The 9200-nt window shown below is 41.3% G+C and overlaps 1 non-coding gene across 1 annotated transcript; it reads left to right on the top strand.

Moving 5' to 3' along the window:
- Positions 1-8862: 8862 nt before the first annotated feature.
- LOC112719487 (small nucleolar RNA R71) lies at positions 8863-8966 on the top strand. Its single transcript, XR_003161788.1, has one exon. It is a non-coding gene; the product is annotated as a small nucleolar RNA R71 (small nucleolar RNA).
- Positions 8967-9200: the final 234 nt, after the last annotated feature.

The raw sequence follows: 9200 nt of genomic DNA, 5'->3' as shown, positions 1-9200 counted from the left end.
TGCTTTTACCACACCAAACTTAAAAGGTTTGCTCGTCCTCGAGCAAAAGAAGAAAGAAGAGAGTAGAAGAAGAAGAAATGAGGAAGAAGGAAATGGCTTTGTGTTCGGCCAAAAAAGGGGAAGAAGTGGTGTTTAGGTTGTGTGAAAATGAAGGAGTGAAGATGGGTTTATATAGGAGAGGGGGAAGCGTGATGTTCGGCTATGTATGGGTGGGTTTGGGTGGGAAAGTGGTTTGAATTTGAATGGTGAGGTAGGTGGGGTTTTATGAAGGATGGATGTGAGTGGTGAAGAGAAATATGGGATTTGATAGGTGAAGGGTTTTTGGGGAAGAGGTGGTGAGGTGATTGGTGAATGGGTGAAGAAGAGAGAGAGAGAGTGGTAGGGTAGGTGGGGATCCTGTGGGGTCCACAGATCCTGAGGTGTCAAGGAAAAGTCATCCCTGCACCAAATGGCTTGCAAAATTGCGTTTTGAGCCAATTCTGGCGTTAAACGCCAAGCTGGTGCCCATTTCTGGCGTTTAACGCCAAGAGCTTGCCCTTTTCTGGCGTTTAACGCAAGTCTGGTGCCCCTTTCTGGCGTTAAACGCCCAGAATGGTGCCAGACTGGGCGTTAAATGCCCAACAGCTAGCCTTACTGGCGTTTAAACGCCAGCACACTCTCCTCCAGGGTGTGCTGTTTTTCTTTCTGTTTTTGCTTTGTCCATTGATTTTGTGACTTCTCATGATCATCAACCTACAAAAAACATAAACTAACAAAAGAGAATAGGTAAAATATAACATTGGGTTGCCTCCCAACAAGCGCTTCTTTAATGTCAGTAGCTTGACAGTGGGCTCTCATGGAGCCTCAGAAATGCTCAGAGCAATGTTGGAACCTCCCAACACCAAACTTAGAGTTTGAATGTGGGGGTTCAACACCAAACTTAGAAGTTGGTTGTAGCCTCCCAACACCAAACTTAGAGTTTGACTGTGGGGGCTCTGTTTGGCTCTATTTTGAGAGAAGCTCTTCATGCTTCCTCTCCATGATGACAGAGGGATATCCTTGAGCCTTAAACACCAAGGATTCTTCATTCACTTGAATGATCAATTCTCCTCTATCAACATCAATCACAGCCCTTGCTGTGGCTAGGAAGGGTCTGCCAAGGATGATGGATTCATCCATGCACTTCCCAGTCTCTAAGACTATGAAATCAGCAGGGATGTAATGGTCTTCAACCTTTACCAGAACATCCTCTACAAGTCCATAAGGTTGTTTTCTTGAGTTGTCTGCCATCTCTAGTGAGATTTTTGCAGCTTGCACCTCAAAGATCCCTAGCTTCTCCATTACAGAGAGAGGCATGAGGTTTACACTTGACCCTAAGTCACACAAGGCCTTCTTGAAGGTCATGGTGCCTATGGTACAAGGTATTGAAAACTTCCCAGGATCTTGTCTCTTTTGAGGTAATTTCTGCCTAGACAAGTCATCCAGTTCTTTGGTGAGCAAAGGGGGTTCATCCTCCCAAGTCTCATTTCCAAATAACTTGTCATTTAGCTTCATGATTGCTCCAAGGTATTTAGCAACTTGCTCTTCAGTGACATACTCATCCTCTTCAGAGGAAGAATACTCATCAGAGCTCATGAATGACAGAAGTAAATTCAATGGAATCTCTATGGTCTCATTTTGAGCCTCAGATTCCCATGGTTCCTCATTGGGGAACTCATTGGAGGCCAGTGGACGTCCATTGAGGCCTTCCTCAGTGGCGTTCACTGCCTCTCTTTCCTCTCCAAATTCGGCCATGTTGATGGCTTTGCACTCTCCTTTTGGATTTTCTTCTGTATTGCTTGGAAGAGTACTAGGAGGGAGTTCAGTAATTCTCTTGCTCAGCTGACCCACTTGTGCCTCCAAGTTTCTAATGGAGGACCTTGTTTCAGTCATGAAACTTTTAGTGGTTTTGATTAGATCAGAGACCATGGTTGCTAAGTCAGAGGTATTCTGCTTAGAACTCTCTGTCTGTTGCTGAGAAGATGATGGAAAAGGCTTTCTATTGCTAAACCTATTTCTTCCACCATTATTATTATTGAAACCTTGTTGAGGTCTCTGTTGATCCTTCCATGAGAAATTTGGATGATTTCTCCATGAAGGATTATAGGTGTTTCCATAGGGTTCTCCCATGTAATTCACCTCTTCCATTGAAGGGTTCTCAGGATCATAAGCTTCTTCCTCAGATGAAGCTTCCTTAGTACTACCTGGTGCATTTTGCATTCCAGATAGACTTTGAGAAATCATATTGACTTGCTGAGTCAATATTTTGTTCTGAGCCAATATGGCATTCAGAGTGTCAATCTCAAGAACTCCTTTCTTCTGATTAGTCCCATTGTTCACAGGATTCCTTTAAGAAGTGTACATGAATTGGTTATTTGCAACCATTTCAATGAGCTCTTGAGCTTCAGTAGGCGTCTTCTTCAGATGAAAAGATCCTCCAGCAGAGCTATCCAAAGACATCTTGGACAGTTCAGACAGACCATCATAGAAAATACCTATGATGCTCCATTCAGAAAGCATATCAGAGGGAAACTTTCTGATTAATTGTTTGTATCTTTCCCAAGCTTCATAGAGGGATTCTCCTTCCTTCTGTCTGAAGGTTTGGACTTCCACTCTAAGCTTACTCAATTTTTGAGGTGGAAATAGCTTTGCCAAGAAGGCATTGACTAGCTTTTCCCAAGAGTCCAGGCTTTCTTTAGGTTGTGAGTCCAACCATGTTCTAGCTCTGTCTCTTACAGCAAAAGGGAATAGCATAAGTCTGTAGACCTCAGGGTCAACCCCATTAGTCTTGACAGTGTCACAGATTTGCAAGAACTCAGCTAAGAACTGATGAGGATCTTCCAATGGAAGTCCATGGAACTTGCAATTCTGTTGCATTAGAGAAACTAATTGAGGCTTAAGCTCAAAGTTGTTTGCTCCAATGGCAGGGATAGAGATGCTTCTCCCATAGAAGTCGGGAGTAGGTGCAGTAAAGTCACCCAGCACCTTCCTTGCATTGTTGGCATTGTTGTTGTTTTTGGCTGCCATGAGTTCTTCTTCTTTGAAGATTTCTGTTAGGTCCTCTACAGAGAGTTGTGCTTTGGCTTCTCTTAGCTTTCGCTTCAAGGTCCTTTCAGGTTCAGGATCAGCCTCAACAAGAATGCTTTTGTCTTTGCTCCTGCTCATAAGAAAGAGAAGAGAACAAGAAAATATGGAATCCTCTATGTCAGAGTATAGAGATTCCTTGAGGTGTCAGAGGAAAAGAAAAATGGAAGGCAGAAGTAGAAAATTCGAACTTATCAGAGAAGATGGAGTTCGAATTTTGCATCAAGGAATAGTGTTAGTCCATAAATAGAAGGATGTGAGAAGAAGGGAAGCAATTTTCGAAAATTAATTAAAAGATTTTGAAAACATTTTAAAAAACACTAATTGATTTTCGAAAATAGAAGTGGGAAAGAAATCAAGTGATTTTTGAAAAAGATTTTGAAACTAGAAATCAAAAAGATTTGATTGAAAACTATTTTGAAAAAGATGTGATTAGGAAGATATGATTTGAAAAACATTTTAACAAGATTTGATTTTGAAAATCAATGACTTGGCTATCAAGAAAAGATATGATTCAAAACATTGAACCTTTCTCAACAGAAAAGGCAACATACTTGATATGTTGAATCAAATTATTAATTGATAGCAAGCTTTTTTGAAAATGGAAAGAAATTGATTTTGAAAAAGATTTGATTGAAAAGATATGATTTGAAAAAGATTTGATTTTGAAAAATTTTGAAAACCTGAAAAAAAATTGCATTAAAAACAAAATCTTCCCTCTCGTGCCATCCTGGCGTTAAACGCCCAGAATGGTGCACATTCTGGCGTTTAACGCCCAAAATGCTACCCTTTTGGGCGTTAAACGCCCAACCAGGTACCCTGGCTGGCGTTTAAATGCCAGTCTGTCCTTCTTCACTGGGCGTTTTGAACGCCCAGCTTTTTCTGTGCAATTCCTCTTCTGAATGTTCTGAATCTTCAATTCTTTGTATTATTGACTTGAAAAGACACAAATTAAAAATATTTTTGGATTTTTAATAATAAGGAATAATCAAAATGCAACTAGAATCAAATAACAATGCATGCAAGACACCAAACTTAGCAGTTTGTATACTACTGACACTAATGAGAATGCATATGAGACACATAAACACTCAAGTCAAGAGAATTCAAAGATCAGAGTAAGAAATCATCAAGAATTACTTGAAGATCCTTAAGACACATGCAATTGACACCAAACTTAAAATGAGACACTAGACTCAAACAAGAAACATACAATATTTTTGGTTTTATTATGATTTTGTAAAATTTTTTTGTGATTTTCGAAAATTAAGTGGAAAAAGAAAATAAAGGTATCAAAATTCTTAATGAGAATTCCAGGAATCATGCAATGTTTAGTCTAAGACTCCGGTCCAGGAATTAGACATGGCTTCACAGCCAGCCAAGCTTTCAAAGAAAGCTTCAGTCCAAAACACTAGACATGGCCAAAGGCCAGCCAAGCCTTAGCAGATCACTGCTCCAACAGCAAGATTGATAGAAATCAACAAGCTCTTGTGATGATAAGTTGAAACCTCGGTCCAATGAAATTAGACATGGCTTCACAGCCAGCCATACTTCAACAAATCATCATGAAACTCTAGAATTCATCTTCAAGAATTCCGAAAAAAATACCTAATCTAAGCAACAAGATGAACCGTTAGTTGTCCAAACTCAACAATCCCCGGCAACGGCGCCAAAAACTTGGCGTTGTTGCCGGATCAAAACTTGGCACTGTTATTGCAGGGAACAAATGCGAAACCGGAGTTAGGACATTTAATTCCCCGGCAACGGCGCCAAAAACTTGGTAGCGCGAAATTGTGATCACTACTTTTCACAAATCAAATAATCCCCGGTAATGAATCCAAAAACTTGGTGTTCAATACCATGGCATAAACACAACTTCGCACAACTAACCAGCAAGTGTACTGGGTCGTCCAAGTAATAAACCTTACGCGAGTAAGGGTCGATCCCACAGAGATTGTTGGTATGAAGCAAGCTATGGTCACCTTGTAAATCTCAGTCAGGCAAACTCAAATGGATATGGGTGATATACGAATAAAACATAGAGATAAAGATAGAGATACTTATGTAATTCATTGGTAGGAATTTCAGATAAGCATATGAAGATGTTGTCCCTTCTGTCTCTCTGCTTTCCTACTGTCTTCATCCAATCCTTCTTACTCCTTTCCATGGCAAGCTTAAGCAAGGGTTTCACCGTTGTCAGTGGCTACCTCCCATCCTCTCAATGGAAATGTTCAACGCACCCTGTCACGGCACGGCTATCCATCTGTCGGTTCTCGATCAGGCCGGAATAGAATCCAGTGATTCTTTTGCGTCTGTCACTAACGCCCCGCCCTCAGGAGTTTGAAGCACGTCACAGTCATTCAATCATTGAATCCTACTCAGAATACCACAGACAAGGTTAGACCTTCCGGATTCTCTTGAATGCCGCCATCAGTTCTAGCCTATACCATGAAGACTCTGATCTCACGGAATGGTTGGCTCGGTTGTCAGGCGAGCGCTCGGTTGTCAGGCGATCAACCATGCATCGTGTATCAGGAATCCAAGAGATATTCACCCAATCGGAGGTAGAACGGAGGTGGTTGTCAGTCACACGTTCATAGGTGAGAATGATGATGAGTGTCACGGATCATCACATTCATCAAGTTGAAGAACAAGTGATATCTTAGAACAAGAACAAGCGGAATTGAATAGAAGAACAATAGTAATTGCATTAATACTCGAGGTACAGCAGAGCTCCACACCTTAATCTATGGTGTGTAGAAACTCCACCGTTGAAAATACATAAGAACAAGGTCTAGGCATGGCCGAATGGCCAGCCTCCCAATGAGGGTTTAATCATAAAAAGTATGATTAAAAGATCATCTATAAAATACAATAGTAAAAGGTCCTACTTATAGAGAACTAGTAGCCTAGGGTGTACAGAGATGAGTAAATGACATAAAAATACACTTCCGGGCTCACTTGGTGTGTGCTTGGGCTGAGCATTGAAGCATTTTCGTGTAGAGACTTTTCTTGGAGTTAAACGCCAGCTTTTATGCCAGTTTGGGCGTTTAACTCCCATTCTTGTGCCAGTTCCGGCGTTTAACGCTGGAATTCCTGAGGGTGACTTTGAACGCCGGTTTGGGCGATCAAATCTTGGGCAAAGTATGGACTATCATATATTGCTGGAAAGCCCAGGGATGTCTACTTTCCAACGCCGTTGAGAGCGCGCCAATTGGGCTTTTGTAGCTCCAGAAAATCCACTTCGAGTGCAGGGAGGTCAGAATCCAACAGCATCTGCAGTCCTCTTCAGTCTCTGAATCAGATTTTTGCTCAGGTCCCTCAATTTCAGCCAGAAAATACCTGAAATCACAGAAAAACACACAAACTCATAGTAAAGCCCAGAAAAGTGAATTTTAACTAAAAACTAATAAAAATATACTAAAAACTAACTAGATCATACTAAAAACATACTGAAAACAATGCCAAAAAGCGTACAAATTATCCGCTCATCAGTGATCCTGTGGGGTCCACAGATCCTGAGGTGTCAAGGAATTACATCCCTGCACCAAATAGGCATGCAAAATGCCTTTGCATACCATTTTGGCGTTTAAACGCCGAGGTGATGCATGTTCTGGGCGTTCAAAGCCCATGTGTAGCATGTTCTGGGCGTTCAACGCCCATGTGTAGCATGTTTCTGGCGTTGAACGCCAGTTCCATGCTTGTTCCTGGCGTTCAGCGCTAGCTTTTCTCAAGGCATATTCCTGGCGTTCAAACGCCAAAATGTTGCTTGTTTCTGGCGTTCAGCGCTAGATTCATGCTCTGTTCTGGCGTTGAACGCCAGCCAGATGCTCCTTACTGGCGTTGAACGCCAGTCTGTCTTTCCTCCAGGGTGTGATTTTTCTTCTGCTGTTTTTGATTCTGTTTTTAATTTTTATATTTTTTTTCGTGACTCCACATGATCATGTACCTAATAAAACACAAAATAACAATAAAATAAAATAAAAATTAGATAAATAAAAATTGGGTTGCCTCCCAACAAGCAGTCTTTTAATGTCATTAGCTTGACAGTGGGCTCTCATGGAGCCTCACAGGTGATCAGGTCAATGTTGTATAGTCCCAACACCAAACTTAGAGTTTGGATATGGGGTCTTAACACCAAACTTAGTGTTTGGTTGTGGCCTCCCAACACCAAACTTAGAGTTTGACTGTGGGGGCTCTTCTTGACTCTGAACTGAGAGAAGCTCTTTGTGCTCACTCTCTTTTGTGACAGAGGGATGGCCATGTGCCTTAAACACCAGGTACTCCACATTCAATTGAAGGACTAATTCACCTCTGTTGACATCTATCACAGCTCCTGTTGTAGCTAGGAAAGGTCTTCCAAGGATGATGCATTCATCCTCTTCCTTCCCAGTGTCTAAGATTATGAAATCAGCAGGGATGTAAAGGCTTTCAACCTTTACTAACACGTCATCTACTACTCCATAAGCTTGTCTTAATGACTTGTCTGCCAATTGTATTGAGAACAAGGCAGGTTGTACCTCAATGATCCCCTGCTTCTCCATTACAAAGAGTGGCATAAGATTTATCCCTGACCCCAGATCACATAGAGCTTTTTCAAAGGTCATGGTGCCTATGGTACAAGGTATTAAGAACTTGCCAGGATCTTGTCTCTTTTGAGGTAAAATTTTCTGAATCCAGGTGTCTAGTTCACCAATGAGCAAGGGAGGTTCACTTTCCCAAGTCTCATTACCAAACAACTTGGCATTCAGCTTCATGATAGCTCCTAAATATTGAGCAACTTGCTCTCCAGTCACATCTTCATCCTCTTCAGAGGAAGAATAGTCTTCAGAGCTCATGAATGGCAGAAAGAGATTTAATGGAATCTCTATGGTCTCTATATGAGCCTCAGATTCCTTTGGATCCTTAATAGGAAACTCCCTCTTGCTTGAGAGACGTCCCAAGAGGTCTTCCTTACTAGGATTTTCGTCCTCCTCCTCCCTTGTGCATTTGGCCATATTGATTACATCAATGGCCTTGCACTCTCCTTTTGGATTCTCTTTTGTATCGCTTGGGAGAATACTGGGAGGAGTTTCAATGACTTTGTTACTCAGCTGGCCCACTTGTGCCTCCAGATTTCTGATGGAGGATCTTGTTTCACTCATGAAACTGAAAGTGGCTTTTGACAGATCAGAAACTAGATTGGCTAAATTAGAAGTGTTTTGTTCAGAATTCTCTGTTTGTTGCTGAGAAGATGATGGAAAAGGCTTGCTATTGCTCAGCCTATTGCGTCCACCATTGTTAAAGCCTTGTTGAGGCTTTTGTTGATCCTTCCATGAGAAATTTGGATGATTTCTCCATGATGAATTATAGGTGTTTCCATAAGGTTCACCCATGTAATTAACCTCTGCCATTGCAGGGTTCTCAGGATCATAAGCTTCTTCAGAAGCTACCTCATTAGTACTATTGGATGCATTTTGCCATCCATTCAGACTTTGAGAGATCATGTTGACTTGCTGAGTCAACACTTTGTTCTGAGCCAATATGGTATTTAAAGCATCAATTTCAAGAACTCCCTTCCTCTGAGGTGTCCCATTATTCATGGAATTCCTCTTAGAAGTGTACATGAATTGGTTATTTGCAACCATGTCAATGAGTTCTTGAGCTTCTGCAGGTGTTTTCTTTAGGTGAATGGATCCACGTGCAGAATGGTCCAGTGACATTTTCGAAAGTTCAGATACACCATAATAGAATATATCTAATATGGTCCATTCTGAAAACATGTCAGATGGACACCTTTTGGTCAACTGCTTGTATCTTTCCCAAGCTTCATAGAGGGATTCACCATCTTTTTGTTTGAAGGTCTGAACATCCACTCTAAGCTTGCTCAGCTTTTGAGGAGGAAAGAATTTATCCAAGAAGGCCGTGACCAGCTTCTCCCAGGAGTCCAGGCTGTCTTTAGGTTGTGAATCCAACCATATTTTAGCTCTGTCTCTTACAGCAAAAGGGAAAAGCATGAGTCTGTAGACTTCAGGATCAACTCCATTCATCTTAACAGACTCACAAATCTGCAAGAACTCAGTTAAAAACTGGTAAGGATCTTCAGATGGAAGTCCATA

This window comes from Arachis hypogaea, chromosome 10, assembly GCF_003086295.3.
Source record: "Arachis hypogaea cultivar Tifrunner chromosome 10, arahy.Tifrunner.gnm2.J5K5, whole genome shotgun sequence".
Lineage (NCBI taxonomy): Eukaryota > Viridiplantae > Streptophyta > Magnoliopsida > Fabales > Fabaceae > Arachis > Arachis hypogaea.
The sequence above is the reverse complement of the archived record's forward strand: the minus strand, read 5'-3'. Positions and strand labels throughout refer to the sequence as shown.